Raw genomic sequence first — 17,299 nt, 5'->3', positions numbered from 1 at the left:
TTTCCCATTGTTTTTAATTTTTGATCAGTTGATGACAATATTAATTCACAATGCATGTTTATTTGGGTTTATCACTTTGGGGACTTCATGAGTTAAAATGTTCACTTTTCTCTCCAATTTTGACAAGGCTGCTGGTTTCGTAGATTCTATGCCCTTCTTTCTAGTTTTACTGAGACTAACTAGTATTATGTGTCCATAGATCTTGTATCCTCTAAGTTCCCCGAGTTCCACAACATTTTTCTGCTGTATCAAGGTGTCGTCAAAGCACCGTCCTGCTTCCTGAATCGTCTTCTTGATGAAGTCTGCTCTTAAAGCTATTTATTAATTTTTTTGGTTCAATTATTCTTATATTCTTTAGCTTCCAGATTTCTGTTTGGTTCTATCCTACCAGTTCTATCTCGTTGCGTAATATTCTGATTTTATTTTTCTCATGGTCTCTTGGTTTTTGTTTTTTTTTTTTTTCTGCATCTTCTTTTATCTTACTAAGATGTGAAGTAATTATACTGACACTTTTATAGACAATTGGAGTTCTGCACTTCTTGAGAACCATTTGCCATTTGCTTATATTTATTTTATGTCTTTGATATTGTCACTGTTTCCAACTTATTTGTGTTCCTTATATATTTGTGGTTTTACCACTTTAAAAAACAGCTAACTTTGTTTTATGCATTTGTTTATTTATTTACTTATTTATTTATGCATTCATTCTCTTTACATTCCAATCGCTTCCCCCCTCTCTGTGTCCCCTCACACATACCCTCCCTCCATCTTGGGGAGGCTTGGGGTCCCACTTTGGGTATTCTCCACTCTGGCACATCAAATCTCTGCAGGATCAGGCCCTTCTTTTTCCACTGAGGCCAGACAAGGCAAGTTAGGGGAACTGATGCATAGACAGGCAACAGCTTTAGGGACAGCCAGCCCCGTTACACACTCATTTTTAGCAGAAAGAGACTGGCAGTCTTAAAGAGTCTGAGGTGCTATCTCATCTTTTCTAAGGTGCCTTTTTGGATTTGGATATGCAAATTTCTAAACAAAAATCTTCCTGATGGGTGGCATTTGAGGTATTATTTTTGGAAGCCTATAAACTTTATTCACACTGTGTACAGGAAGTCTCTTGTCTATCTCCCTTTGTTTGCAGCTGATGACATCAAACTGTATCAGTCTCTTGTATGCTCCATGTTAAACAAGACAGAGACAACCCCTTTGGGAAGTGTCTCCAAAGTCCAAAGATGTGGCAGCACTATCTGCTCTTCTCCCTTTTTTCTTAACTACCCCAGACATCTAAATTATGCCAGTTCTGTCAGAGCTGAAGTCAATTGAAAAGGAATCCAGCCATCCAGGCAGTAAAATGAAAGACATGTTCAAGGTACACAACATTTTCTTTTTCTTTGAGATAACAGTCCTGGGTTCGGACCATTTCTGTAACTGCTGAGTTCTGCTGGCTTGGAGGAAGACTTGATGCTTAAAAGTAAGCATTAGTAGCTACATCCTTGTAGCTACTAATAGCTACTCGGAGTGAATGTTATAAAACAAAGAGAGGGCGAAGCTTTAGAAATTTTATAATGTAAACATTATTGTACTTATTATGCATTATATTTGTTATAAATTATAATAAAATATGTGTTATGAAATATAATGCAACAGAAGGTAGGTATCCTTGGTAGGCCCATGCCAAGGTTTATTCTTGAGAAATTGAACATACAACAGATATGAGATAAAAGAGGTTTACTGGGGGAGGGGGAGGAGTTAGGACCTGTAGAAGGGATGGTGGCAGACTAGTGAACATGTAGACAGACAGACTGAAAACAGAGTGAAAATGGTCGAGAGGGGACAAACAGGGAGAGAAAAGGGGTGCATGTTGAGAACAGTGGGAGGGAGCACAGAGAACAGAATGAGAATTGGGGTGGATGGCTAGCAGCTCCTTTTATCACCTGGTTCATCTTATGGTTACAGCAGGCAATGAAGTAAACAATTTCTAGGTCTCTGGGAGCAGGCAAGTGAATCGCCTGTACACTAACAATGTATCTATTACATTTATTATATTATATATACTTTGTCACACTTTTAAACATACTATAAGGTTTAGAAGTTTGTGGTAAGTTTGTAGGTAAAAGTTCAGGAAGAAAACAAGAGGAGGTCCTGTATAGCATCCTAGAAATGGAGATACCTCCTTGGTTCTAATAAGTATTTCTGGGTTGAGACAGGGGATGAACCAGTCAGGTCATGTGTTGATCATTTCAAGTGGCTGACCAAGTAAGTATCCAATGTCTCTTTTTCGAAGTCATGTCTCAAATAGAGCATCTAGGCAGTGGTTCTCACACTGTGAGAAGAGAGGTCACACCCACCAGATGAAGAAGCACAGATCCTGCCTCATGTTTTCTGGTCCTGGGCCAGGACAAGACCAAGAACATTTCTAAACTTGAACCAAGGACAAGCTGTGTCCTTGACCCCACACTGCCTGGTCATTTGTACGTCCAGTTCTCATCATATCTGTGAAAGGACAAAGATCAAGGCCTTGAGAAGCAGCATCTTCCTAACCTCACCTTTACTACTGTTCTAACCTTTGCTTCTCTATGGAAATCCTCACTGCATTTGTTACCCACTCTGTTTCTGCATGACAACCCTAGTCCATAGTCATCTAGTTTTATTACATAATTAAAAAAAAATAAGTGTGTGTGTGTGTGTGTGTGTGTGTGTGTGTGTGTGTGTGTGCATGTGAAGGCACATGTACAGAGGTCAGAGGACAACCTGCAAGGGTGATTCTTTCCAGCATGTAGGTTCTTAGAGCTTTAGAGTTGGCAGCAAGCATACTTACTTACTGAGACATGGTACTGGCCTTAGTTACATATTGGTTCAATGCAATTCATATGATTTTTTTCAATTTTTTTGTTTTTTTTATTGGATATTTTTTTTATTTACATTTTAAATGTTACCTCCTTTCCAGGTCCTACTAGGAGCCCCATATATCAGTTCCCCTCACACTGCTTCTATGAGGGTGTGCCCTCACCCTGCCACCCACTCCCACCTCCCCACCATTTATTTCCCGAACACTGGGGCATGCAGCTTTCACAGGACCAAGGGCCTCTCCTCCTATTGATGCCCAACAAGGCCATTCTTTGCTACATATGCAGCTGGAGCCATGGGTTCCTTTATGTTTACTCCTTGGTTGGTGGTTTAGTCCCTGGGAGCTCTGGGGGGTCTGGTTGGTTGATATTGTTCTTCCTATGGGGTTGCAAATCCCTTCAGCTCCTTCAGTTCTTTCTCTAACTCCTCCACTGGGGACCCATGCTCAGTCCAATGGTTATCTGCAAGCATCTGCCTCTGTATTTGCCAGGCTCAGGCAGAACTCTAAGGAGACAGCTATATCAGGCTCCTGTTAGCATGCACTTCTTGGCATTACACTTTATTTTTTCATGCTATTTATTCTGATTATGGTTTCCTCTCCCCCAGCTTCTCCCAGATAGTCCTCATCTCCCCACACACCCAAATCCATACCCTTCCTTTTCATTTCTCATTAGGAAACAGACATGTAAAATAACAATCATTATCATATAAAACAAACAAACCAGAATAGGAAAAACAAACAAACAGAAAAAAGGAAACAAAGAAAAAGCACAGGAAACACATGTAGATACAGATACACACACACATGGAGATCCCATAAAAACACAAAATTGGCAACCATAGTATTTATGGTAATATTTGCCTATAAGGTTAAAAGAAACAGCCCAGGCAATGCATGCATGTGTGTGTGTGTGTGTGTGTGTGTATACAGAGAGACACATGTATATACATATATGTACATATACATATATATGATAGATACAGACATGCAAAAATAGACATTTCTTTTATATATGAGTTGTTATTAACATTGTAGTTGTCCTGACAACCCCCAAAAGAAATCTGTATTGCTCTACTCAATCTGCCATAATAAAATACCGTTGGCTGGTTATTTAAACAACAGAAATTTATTTTCTCAAAGATCAATGTCCAGTTGGGTCATTTTGTGCTACCTGTAACAAGCACTTCACCTGCCTTTCCTCTGTGAATCCTAGAGGGATGGAGACATAAGCAGAGAAATATTTGTGTCACTTCATCCTTCTTTATATAAGGATGTCAGCCCCATTATCTTAGACTCTACTCTCAAGATCTCCATTTCCCTTAATGACCTAAAGGATCTTCCAAAAAGTAGCACACTGGTGGGTGAATCTTCAAAGTATAAGTATGTGATGGCACATATTTTAGTATATAACAAATATGGCGAATTTTTGTGCAAGACTACATACAGTGGTCATTGCTACATTGTAACCATGCACTGTATATACGGTTAATAATGTCATGATACATGCTGTTGTATTAATAGCCATATATAACTGTCAGTATTTCCTAATATCTTACTCAAATTCTTAAAAATTTAATTTGCATTTTACTAAATCATAGTGTTAAGAGTGAAAGGTAATCTCATTTTGTATTTTTTTTGTGTAAAACAATAGTTGTTACTCAACAGAGAAAATAAAGGAAATGGGTTCTTCTATTCATATCTATTATGAATACTAAAAGTAAAGGAAAAGTGTAATTTTTGCAATAATATTATTTGATGAAGTTGTCAGAAATGTCTAATGGTCACCCTGATTATTCTCATGTAGGAAATTGATTTTTCCTGTGCTGTATATTTGCAGAAAAGTAACTTATTTTATTCCTTCACAGTCTGGAAAGTAGTAATTTTTTGTGTCATTTGTAAAATATTATAATTACAAAAATGAAGCTGCCACTATTATTAAAAATAATTATATATTAAAAATATATATTCAGAAATATATATATATATTCATGTGAGTGTGTGTGTGTGTGTGTATGTGCGTGTGTGTGTATATGTGCTTCCATCTTTTCAGCAATTGTAGGCTGAGGGCAACAACTTTCTGTGATATCATGAATTTTAAGTAATACGTGCCTGTATCAAATTGCTTGGGAAACCTACAAAACTATCAGCAATCTATTCTCATTTTCATAGTAACCTGCTATTATTGCTACACTCATAAACTGCATAATACTTTTGGCTGAGGGCAGGTCACATTATTGGACTAGCTCCCTGTATTGTTCAGTAGTAGACCTATCAAATAATAGGACTACGTTGATAGCAATACTATGGTTGTATTGAATTTGCATCTTTCTAGACGTATTTAGTTTAAAATAAGTTATGATTAATGCCTGGCTTGGGAACTGAAGTCTACCCTAACATTTTTGACCTTGGACAAATAATTTATCTCCTTTATGCTTCAGATACAAAATAAAGGAGATTACATAAGTGATTTATAACATACTTTTAGAAGAAACAATCTAGGATAATCTTATGAAATTAAAAACTAATTTCCTTCAGGCAACAAACATTTTAATCAGACTCATATAAAAAGTCTTCTGCTTAATGGCATCCTCAGCCAAAACAGGATTTTAAATTCAGAGTCTCTCCCCTTTCAAAAATAATAAATATACATTATCATCAAATATACATACATTGAATCTATTAAAATAGCAGATTAAAATTTAAAAAGTAATCATTGAGCAGAAATCTTCCTTCCGCATCTACATGTTGCTTCTTTCTCTGAACAGGAATTTAAAAGGAATGGGGCTCCTCCCGGCTCCTCACGGCCCCTCTGTTGTAAGTTCAAGGCTTGAAATGCAATACTCTTGTCATCTCAGGTATTCTCCTGTCTCCTCTTCACATGTGATTTTGCTTGACTAAGTACAGAAGAGAAAGAAGAGAGTTTCTTAATACTTAACTCGCGGATGCACTACAACAATCCTACAAGAAATGCTTATAGAACATTCAAATAAGCTTCAGCATTTGTGCAGATAGACTGTGCGAATTCTATGCCTGCAGCTCAGGGCATGTTTCCACAGTGACCACACCAGGTCACTTTGCTAGTTCATAGCTTTCCTTACCAAGGGGGGTTGGGGCGGGGGGGGGGCTTTAATTTGCATACAGACAGGCCCTTCTGCTTTTCTCTTGCAACACTGCCTGATATTCTCTATGGAGCATAGGAGATACTTATCTACAACTTTGGCTTTGGGGTGTCAATGAAACACAGGCAACACTGTGCAAATACTAAATAGAAAATTCTAAAGAAAAACAATTCATACATGTTAATAACACCAAGTAAAGTGTTTCATTGTTAATTATTAATTATTATTTTTCATACCATGCTTAGTGTATAGAGTAAGCTTTCATAGAAATAAATGCATGGGAAAAACAGTGTGTAGATGTAGTGCTTTGAATAGGAACAGCCCCATAGGCTCAAAATTTGAATGACTGGCTATTAGGGAGAGGCAGTGGTGCTATGTGACTGAGATTAGGAGGTGTGGCCTTGGAGTAGGTGTGGCCTTGTTGGAGTAGGTGTGGCCTTGTTGGAGTAGATATGGCCTTGTTGGAGGAAGTGTGTAACCTAGCTTGGAGGTTTCAGAAGCCCAAGCCCAAGCTCGCTATCTCTCTCTCTCTCTCTCTCTCTCTCTCTCTCTCTCTCTCTCTCTCTCTCTCTCTCTCTCCTACCTTTCCTCTTCCCCTCCCCTCCTTCCCCTCCTCTTCCCCTCCCCTCCCCTTCTGTCCCCAGTCCCTGTCCCTGTCCCCAACTGTCTCTCAGGTTCTTCTCCAGTACCATGTTTGGTGCACACTGCCATGCTGCTCACAGTGATGACAGTGCACTAAAACTCTGAAATTTCCTTTATAGGACTTGTGGTTATGGTGTCTCTTCACGGCAATAAGACATTGATTGCAATAGTGGAGATGTCAGTACTACCTTTGATGCATCAAGCAACTAGAACAGAAGCTCTCCAGATTAGGAGGGACTTGTGTACACTGTCTGTGCTCCTACACAGTCGTTCAGAGCACAGCCTCTGCGTGATCTCTTCCTTGTTCTCACATGCAGCCTGTCATGGAAACACCACAGTGTAAAAAAACCTCAAGGTGCACAAGGATAGCCACCAGATATTGTCATCTAGGGTATCCGAAGATAGGTAGTAGGGTGTCCAGACTCACAGATGACGAGGTATCCTTGCCTTGACCCTAAGTTCATTACTTCTGTCAGATGTGTAGCCCTAGGACAGAGATGAACAGTCCTCTACATCGGGGTCAAATCTTAACCCATAAGAACAAGTAGATCAATAATGGATATTACTATTTCCATTCGTTTATTTGCTTAAGTGTTACAACTTTTTAAATGGTTCTTTAAACAACCTATTAATATTAAATTCTGACTGAATTAAGCTAGAACAAAATCTATTTTGCAGGCACTGAATAGGGTGTCACCCATGCCTAATTTTAATCATAATATAAAATTCATTGTCATAAAGATAATGATTTTTATACTGGACCATAAAAGGGAGAAGTGATAAACAGATGTAACATGGTTGATTGTGAAAGTCTTCATTTATACATCAGTAGAAACATATGCTTAATAATAATTGTACTATTATTTAAATTATAATTCTTGCAATGTGTTAGATAAACAAAAAGCATTATTTCCTGTTTTTTTTTTTTGTTTTGTTTTGTTTTTTTGTTTTTTTTTCTGTCCTGACTAAATCTTAGTCCCTACCACTCTTAGCAACCTGGGATTTGACATGATCTGGTTGTGGCTGGATCCTCTAAAAGGCCACAGGAAGTATAAGATCAGTTACTTATTCTTGGGATAAACACACCTTTTCACATTCTCCATGACCAATAACTAACAGGGCAGGAAGAATAGAGCATGGAGCAGAAGAGGTGAAGACACCGAACTGGGGTTAGAGGCACCACCCAGGTAAGGACCGTTTACCTGAGGCAGTGTGATGGGTCCTCCAGAGCTGCAGGCTCCATAGTCACAAATGCAAACAACATTCAGTGGAAAATAGTATTAAATGTGCAAAGTTTTACTTGTTATTCTAAAGTGACACATGGTCCCTTACCTAACATTGATACAATGCAGTACTCAGGGATTTCGTTCACTCTGAGACATGCCCAGGGAAGTCTGGAAAGTGAGGAAAGGTTTTTTTTTTAGACTCACAGACTCTGAGGTGTCAGTGAGTGACTACCTACCTCCATTCTTCTAGGTCAGGTAGAGTACCAGCAACAAGAGAGAAAATGGTGGTCATTTAGTGGTAGTCAGGAAACAGGAAGGCAGACAGGATGGGGCACAGGACAAGAGACTTTTTTCAAAGGCATGTTCACAAGAATCTGCTTCGAAACCCTTTCCATCTCCTAAGTGTTAGCCAGCTTCCAATGACATCATCAAATTAAGAATACATCAATGGGTTGATTCATTGATAAAGGAGAGCCACCATGATTGATCACTTCTCAAAAGTCAATCTATAAACACTTCTTACATGGAGCAAACCTTCAATTCATGTGTTTTCTGAGGGAATACTTCATATCTAAGCCATAGCATATTGTATTTTATATCAAGCTGTGGTCCAGGTATGCACTTTTGTTGGGCTCCAGCTGTGGTATATCTGTTGGGAACTCGCTGTGTTCCTTGTCCTAGGTTTTGTTCAGTCACCACTACGCACTTGGTTGGAAGGATGAAGTGGGGTCTGGAACAGGTAAGGTCTGAAGGATCCTGGTCCAGCTGGGAATGACAGCCTGGGGTCAGGGGGTGTTTCTCCTAGAAAGACCTTCTCTGAGGATTTTCACGTTATAGCTCTCTTAGAGGATAGTCAATGATATAACTCTCTTACGTGATCTTCAGTGAAACAACTGGTGCACATACAATTTATTTGGGATGACCAAGGACCTTGATGAACCTTGATAGTGGGAAGGAGTTTTCAGGTTGAATGTAAATCATTAGCTAGAATTTAAACTATTATGAGTGTCTCATTTGGAAGGAGAGTCATTTCAGAAATCCCAGGTACTTGCTGAGCAGGTTCTAATTAGGAAAGAAGAATATGAACTTGTAGGTTTTTCAAGAGCTACATGACCTTCTTTGGGTAGAGGTTGTGGGGGTCGGGCTCCCTAGATAAGGTCATAGAAGGGGAAGCCCTGCTGGGAAAAAGGAGTTGTCCACTTTTCCCTCCCTCAGATGAGCTATCTGGACATGGTAGACTTCGACCTTAAGTAACACGATTTCTCAACATTGGGTATTTTGAGTAATGTAGAAATGATTTAAAGTAGAAGGAAGTATTTGTGAAGGACATATGCAAATCGTATGCCATTCTATATAAGAGGATTGACGATTCATTGATTCTTTTATTAGTGGGCATCTTAGAACATAAACACTTCGGTGCAACTATGTATACTTTGAGTCAAAGGCATATATTTCTGGGTGCCTAAATATACCCACAGCCACACACTTAGAAAAAACATACTTGGGTCAAGTATCACAGATTAAAAGCCAAAACAAGTGGTGCAAGCATTAACTCAGTTATTAAAAGTAGTTGTTGCTTTTGCAGAGAATCTGAGTTTCATTCCCAGAGTCAACATTATGGCTCACAGCTACCTGTACCTCCAGGCCTTGAAGATCCAAGGCCATATTCTGACTTCTGTGGACATAACACACACACACACACACACACACACACACACAAACACACACATACACGGTGCACATACATACTTGCAGGCTATATATATATATATATATATATATATATATATATATATATTATGTGTATATATATATATTATATTTCAAATTTCTAAACATTTAAAATATTTTCTTAAAAAGTCAAAAACAGCCTGTTGTGGGTTTGTGTTTTCTGTTTCCATGATGCCCAAAGCCTTAGACTTCAGAAAGTAACACCTCAGTACAGGACACAGCTCTTCTGTCTCTTGGCCCTTTGTGCAAGAACAGACAAGAGGTCTTTAGAGGAAGTCATGACAAGTCATTACATGAATATAGTGTCTAACTTAGTTCTAAAGACAAAAATCAAAGCACTGAAAGAGACTCCAGCCTTCTGAAGGTTCCCAGGAGGAATTCTTTGGTCTTCTCCACTCTGTAAGGGTCAGTTCTAATTCCAAATGTTTCTGGGCTTCTCATCACGTGACTATAGACTCTGCCTCCATCTTATGTGGTTTTTTTCCTTTGATATATTTGTGTGTATTCTCTTTTCTTATAAAGACACTGTTTTTGCAACTGAGCTCACCTAAAACCAATGTAACATTATCTTACTTCTCTAATTATACTTACAAAAATCCTTTTTCCAAACGTAAGTCCTTTGAAGTTACAGTTAGAGATTAATTTCAGGGACTATGTTGGTTTATTATATGCATAATATGTGTTATATTTATAGTATATTATTAATGTATTTTGTTATATAAAATATATAATAAAATATAAATGTTATAAATAACATGATTATTTGATATCTGCATAGATTTCTGGATGCATCTCAACACAAGTGTCTCCTACCCTCAGAATGGGCTCTCTGTCATTGGTTCTGTTGGTTTCCAGGCTTTAACATTTAGACTGTGCTACATGACCTACTCACTCTTCAGAATCTCTAGCTTGGGGCTGGCCAATAGAGGTATTGATGAGCCTCTATGGTTATGTGGTCAGTCATATGTTATTGAGTTTCTAATCTCCACTGGCATGATTTCTGGTCTTTCTATTTTACATTAGAGTGAAAAGACACCTTATAACTGCTCTATTTCTATCTTGCCCTGAAGTAGTCAGCAAATTATACTTAATAAAGTTGGGTTTGTGTTAGTTGACTTTTCCCTATTGTCACTGGTCTGAAAGCATTTAAAATTGGCTAACCTAAATTTTTCAGAAACATGTAACACATTTTCCGTTGAATAATATTTAACTTCCTTTTGGTACATGGAGATAGAACCCTATTAAAAACCAAGGTGTGTGTGTGTGTGTGTGTGTGTGTGTGTGTGTGTGTGTGTGTGTGTGTTCTGTTTCTTTAAGGAATAACTCCTCTGGGAGGAACAGTATTTGTCTTAGTTTGGTTTTTACTGCTGTGAACCAACACCATGACCAAGGCAACTCTTATAAAGGACATTTAATTGGGGCTGGCTTACAGGTTCAGAGTTCAATCCATTATCATCAAGGTGGGAGCATGGCAGCTTCCAGGCAGGCATGATAGAGAAGGAGCTGAGAATTCTATATCTTGTTCTGAAGGCAAACAGGAGAAGACTGACCTCCAGGCAGTTAGGATGAGGGTCTTAAAGCCCACACCCACAGTGACACACTTACTCCAACAAGGCCACACCTCCTAATAGTGCTGCTCTCTGGGCCAAGCATATTCAAACCACCACACTATTTAACTCACTTCAAGGTATCATGATCCTAGCTGTGTTAATTGACTATGGACATTAGGCAAATAAAGTTTTATAAACACAAGAGTATAAAGTAAAACAAGAAAAGTTAAGAAATCTCTAAATATGTACTCTGTGATTATATTAAACAGTAGTTAATGTCAATATATTTCCAGATATTTTTATGTTGGCATTTGACTTGTATACACTTCAGTTAGTTTGCACTTCTAGCTCCATGAGTTTTGACACATTTAGTTGATACATTACTAGTTCAAAGAAAATGCAACTTCCAGGGTTATAAAAGAAGATAATTCTGTGCTTGTAAATCATGTTGGTGACCCATATGGTGCTTGCAGACAAGCATAATTCAATGCAGGAGGGCAATATGTTATATTTGTGAAGTCTGTAAAAGTTTTACTTTGAGTTACACAGGACTGATATTAAAGCCTGCATCAACACACAGGTCAGATTTCCCAATAATACTTCCACCACAATAAGGATGGCCTTAGAAGTTCTTCATATACAAGGAGAGCTGAGATTTCAGAAGTTATAACTAAAACCCACTTTGCTCTCAGCCTGTAGGTTTGTCAAACAGTTGTTTATGTCTGTTCTTGGAAAATAAGCTTCAAAATAATTTGGCTGCCTCAGGGCTGTCATAGAGATGTGTGCTCAGAAAGACCTGAGACTCCACAGGTCTGTGCTCCAGTGTGGACTGCAAATGAACCTTCCCAGAGCAAACAGCCTCCCTCTACTGCTATTTGGAACCTTTCTCATCTCTACCAGAACTTTGTTGTAGTGCTTTCTCCATGCTTCCTTAATATCAGGTGAAGTGTTTCTTTTAAACAAATGGAGTATAAAACAAACAAAAACAACAATAAGGTTTTATGTGTTAACAATGCCTGCAGAATACATGTTCTTGCCTTGTATATTTCTGCTATGGGAACATATGAGTTATTATTCAAATCCAAAAAAGGAAGAAATGAAACAAAAATAAAGTCAAGCTCTCCAAGACAGCTGAAACACTGAAACCCTAGCACATCTTGTATGTAGATACTCTGAGGATTGCAGCCAGTCCTAATATACAGAGCTGTGCACAAACTTCTTGCTTTCATTCCACACATTACCATAAACTGCTAATTGATGCAGAGACCTTAAAAAATGATATTACCACAAACATAAGTATGTGGAGGCTATCACTAAAGCACCAGGGCACAAGCTTGTATTATCAAGTGTCAAATGCAGGACATTTTTTCCATCAAGACACCCAAGAAAGTCCAGCACAACATTAGCTTGAATCTGACAAAGATTTGTGTTTGCTCAACAGCCCTAATCAGGTGAAAGGAGAAATGAGATGAGGACTATTATACATAGAGAGAAACCATGAAAAAAATAACATCTAAAACAGTGATCCTGTGATGTAAAATATAGAAAATATTATGCTAGCCATTATAATTCAAGCTAAGATTTAAAAAAAAAAAAAAATTACAGTCAGGGTCAGAGTGAGATCGTGCTGTTATTACTTCTTCCCAGTGGTGCACTGGGAATTATCCAGCAGAGTTATGGAACCTTAAAGACTAATAATACTTAACAAGATGTATACAACTTTAAAGGGGAAAATACCAGTATATGCTTATGTGTTAGCAATGCAATGGTCAACTGAGACTGTCCAAACAAAACTTTCACAGTCAACCCGAAAATCATTAGAGAATTCATCATGGTTATTCCTTCTCAATGTTATTGTTTGGCTTGTGGTTGGTTAAGAAACAGTTCCTTTTTATTCAAAACCCCTCTCTACTCTCCACATTCCCCACACCTGGAGCTCAGAGTTTCCATGCAATTTTTGTTAGGGATAGCAACTTGAATACAACTTTCCAGGCATGTGAACACAGGGATTTGTGAACCCATTTCTCATATCAAAATGAAAGTGCTGTGTGCAGAATAAGAAACACACACCCCAACTTTTAAAACCCCATCAACAGTTTCTCCCTTGTTCTCACACCTGTCAGTATCCACAGGGCTGTTCTCACAACCGACCATGTTTCTGGAGATGTGCTTTTCCCAGATGGGAAGGAAACACTCTGAGTTGGGATTAAATTTGTCAGAATGGATATATTGTAGGTAATCTCAATCATCAACTGGATGGAATCTAGAATCAACAAGGAGGTAGGCCCCTGCCTATTCCTCTGAGGGACTGGCTAGGTTAAGTTAACCTCCAGGTTCATCTCTGGGGAATTACCTTGATTATGTAAATTGAGCTGGTGTCCTGGACTGGATGAGACAGAGACAGAGAGCAGAGCATCAGTGTCCCTCACTCTCACTGGTCCTTGAATGTGGATGCAGTGTGAACAGCTGCCTCCAGCTCCCGCTTCTGTGACTTCCCCAGAAGTATGGACTCTCCATGAGACTGTGAATCAAAATGAAGTCTCTCTTTTGATTTTTTTCCAGGACATTTGTTTGCACATTAGCAGGAAAAGAGCTAAGACAGTCCACGTGCCTCTCAGGGCAGGGCTCTTCCCGTCGCAATGGGAGCCGTGCATTTCTGATTCTGTCAGATTCTCCAGTCAGGTGTATAACAGGCAGGACTTGAGAATAACCAAAATGAAGAACATTCATAACCCAAAAAACCAGAAAGTCTCATTATCCATAATCCAGAAGTCCCTAACCAGCACTTTGGCATAATGTTCAGAATTACTATCTCTGTCCTGAGGTTTTAAAGAACCGCAGTACACGCTTGCATATAATCCAATCTCTTGCAATTGTCCCTCACCTAAAGTATCACTGTCTGGGGACGTTAAATTAGATGTATTTACTTCCCAGTAGCCCCAGAGGCTAAATGCTGAGTGGCTGTACTCTGACCTCTTCTTATTAGGACATGGTTGAGAATGGAGGTTGAACTCAGCGTTTTAGTGCTTGTCTGGTATGGCCAAGCCTTGACTTCAGTGCCGGCACCACTAACATAAATAAACCAATAATAAACGTGGCAGTTAGAGCAGATTGTGGCCCAAACTTAGTGGCTTAATTTTAGTTGTCTCTTCTAAAGAGCTTACCTCCAAAGGTAGCCACATTCTGAGGTACTGCTGATTTAGATTTTGAATAACAATTTTTGGAAGACAGAATCGAGCCCCACCCTTGCCCCTCCCCCCCCCAAAAAAAAACAGTCTCCAAATGCTTTGTATTATATATGAACTTATCACAACTTGTCATTTGGCATATTCTCCCCAACACTCCGAGCCTCTTCCCTTTCTGTTGGGTTTGGGCTTGTGTATGTGGTCTCTAGGAATGACCTTAGAGTGTTGGTATATTTTCTAACTGCTGATCTATGGTAGAAGTAAAACTAAAATAAAATAGTAAAAACAAAAATAAGTAGTTTTCAATCTCCCAAATCCAATGCTTATTACATCTCTCTCTCTCTTCTGAGAGAGAGGGAGAAGGAGAGGGAGAGGGAGAGGGAGAGGGAGAGGGAGAGGGAGAGGGAGAGGGAGAGGGAGAGGGAGAGGGAGAGGGAGAGGGAGAGGGAGAGGGAGAGGGAGAGGGAGAGGGAGAGGGAGAGGGAGAGGGAGAGGGAAAGAGAGATTGCAGGGTGAGGGCGAGAGAGAGCGAGAGAGAGAGAGAGAGAGAGAGAGAGAGAGAGAGAGAGAGAGAGATTGCATCTAGAAGCAAACGGACCATGGGCTATGCAGAGTTTCTAAGCTCTGAACATTTGACCCCTCCCCTATAACAACCTCCCATGAAGCCCTAATTGTTCAAAACCACATAAAGATGGAAAGGGAGTAACTTTCCAGCAAAGCTCTTTCTCTCATCACCACCAACAGCGGACAAAGACTGGCAGCATTGTAAAGCTTGGGGAATCCTGGACCTGGCATTTCTTACCATGCCTACCTATGCCCATGTCTTTGTCTTGGTCTGTGCCTGGGCCTCATCACACCTACTTGCTTCTCCAAGCACTTCCAGTGTAGCAAATAGAACATTATACAAAGACTTTAGATCAAACCATGGGAGGACCTGGTCAAAATTCATCTATGTCTTTCTATTTTTGCAACGTAGAAGTTTTCCTCTGACCTAAACAGCATGATCCGGTCCCTGAACGTGCCACCTTCATTTTCTTCCATTTTTTCCTTTTGCTACTGCATCCATACAGCTTTTCCCATTGCTGTGCCACCTATTTGGCACACAGGCATCGAAGATACTCACAAGCGTTCTCTATGTATTCAGACCCAAAACGTCATCCACTCAGAGATGTGCCTCCTGAACACAGAATCAAAACCAACATGCTCTCTATCTCTAGCATGCGTTTCCATGACCTTCCGACTTTAGCAGTGACATATGATGCTACAGTACAAAGAGGCCCTTCCTTGTCTCTGCTCATTGTCTTTGTCCTCCTCTCGAGTTAGCTCCAAGAAAGCAGTGATGCCTGCCACTCCTGGACCCACAGCATGGCCTAAGATTGAATAAGTACTTAATATTTGATGAGCTAATGAATGAATGAATAATGAATTAGCAGGGTGAGCGAGAGATCTAAATCCCCAATTACCTTGAAAGGCATCCAGCAGCTGGTCACTCTTATAGTAGAATTGCGGCCCACTTACAAACTGAAGCCTTAATCTTTGTACTTTAGATTATGACTACTTTTGGAGACAGGGCCACAGAGAATGTAATTGTGTTGAAACCAGAGGTAAAGATGGAGAAGCCAGAAGTCACTACATAAGAAAAAGAATGAAACAACCGTTCAGAAGAGACTGCAAACGAGCAGCCACTGGAAAGCCAGGGGCAGTCTCCATGGAAACCAAACCTGCACACACCTTGATCTTGTATTTCTGTCCACCTGTACTGATATTTTTTTTCCCTTGACAACCTTTGTAAACTAACACAGAATTTGAACTGAAGAAGCCAACAATTAGGAGTGGAGACCTAATGTCTATGTATAAAGGTGAACAGCAAAACAAAGCACATGCCTGATTCTTAGTGTGGTAGCACATTAAGATGAGACGTAAAATCTAGGTTTTAAAAATTATGCATTGTTAACATTCAAATAATACAATTTTTTTCTTTTAGGTCTTTTTTTTGAAATAGTATAAATTGAAATCCTAAAGGAAAGTTCTTTAGGTATTGATCTCTGGCTTAATTATAGTGTTGTCCGGGAATATATTCTCCGTCAGTCTAATCAGACAAAAGTTTCTGAAAACTTCTTTACAAGTCACAGAATGCTTGTTTGTTGAATATTTAGAAAATGTTCTTATATAAGGTATTGAATAAAATCAAATTAGCTTCGATTATTGCACTCACTATCTTGGACTCAGGAAAGTTAGCCTCACAAATTCCAGTGCTTTGGTGAATTGGTTGATGTTTGTGTTTCTTTGCCACTTCCTTGATTTCTATATTACTTCAAACAAACAGATCAATATCATTCTAAACATCCTGTCTCCTGATTCCAACTTCCACAGCACTCATGAGTCAATTTCCAGTCAGTATGTGTTCATTAGTGTTTTGTCGTAATTAAGCAGATGTTGTTCACATTCCTGACAATAAGTTGCACTGAGTAATAGGCTATATATATATGTATGTATGTGTGTATATATATGTGTGTACATATATATATATACATATATATGCATATATATGTACACATATATATACACACATACATATATATGTACACATACATATACACATACATACATATATACGTAAACATACATATATACATATGCATAATATACATATGTATGCATGCATACACACACATATATATGTATGTATCTGTAAATAACTCAGAGTGATGGACTCAAACAGAGCAAAGGAAACCATCTAACAATATATGATGTCATGAAATATGGCAAGATAGGTAAGCTCCTTGAGTCTGTGCCACAGATTTGCCCATTTTAATGACTTAAAATTAAGTGAAGGCAGTTAACACAGTTAGATAGATAGATAGATAGATAGATAGATAGATAGATAGATAGATAGATAGATAGATAGATAGATGTTCTGTCAAAATATTACAAGGCAAAGAGCCTCCATAGGTTTGTTTTGTGTTTGGCCATCTTGTGGGCATAGAAACTTAAACTTTAT

The sequence above is a fragment of the Arvicanthis niloticus genome, chromosome 19, assembly GCF_011762505.2.
Source record: "Arvicanthis niloticus isolate mArvNil1 chromosome 19, mArvNil1.pat.X, whole genome shotgun sequence".
NCBI lineage: Eukaryota > Metazoa > Chordata > Mammalia > Rodentia > Muridae > Arvicanthis > Arvicanthis niloticus.
Note: the sequence above shows the minus strand (reverse complement) of the source record.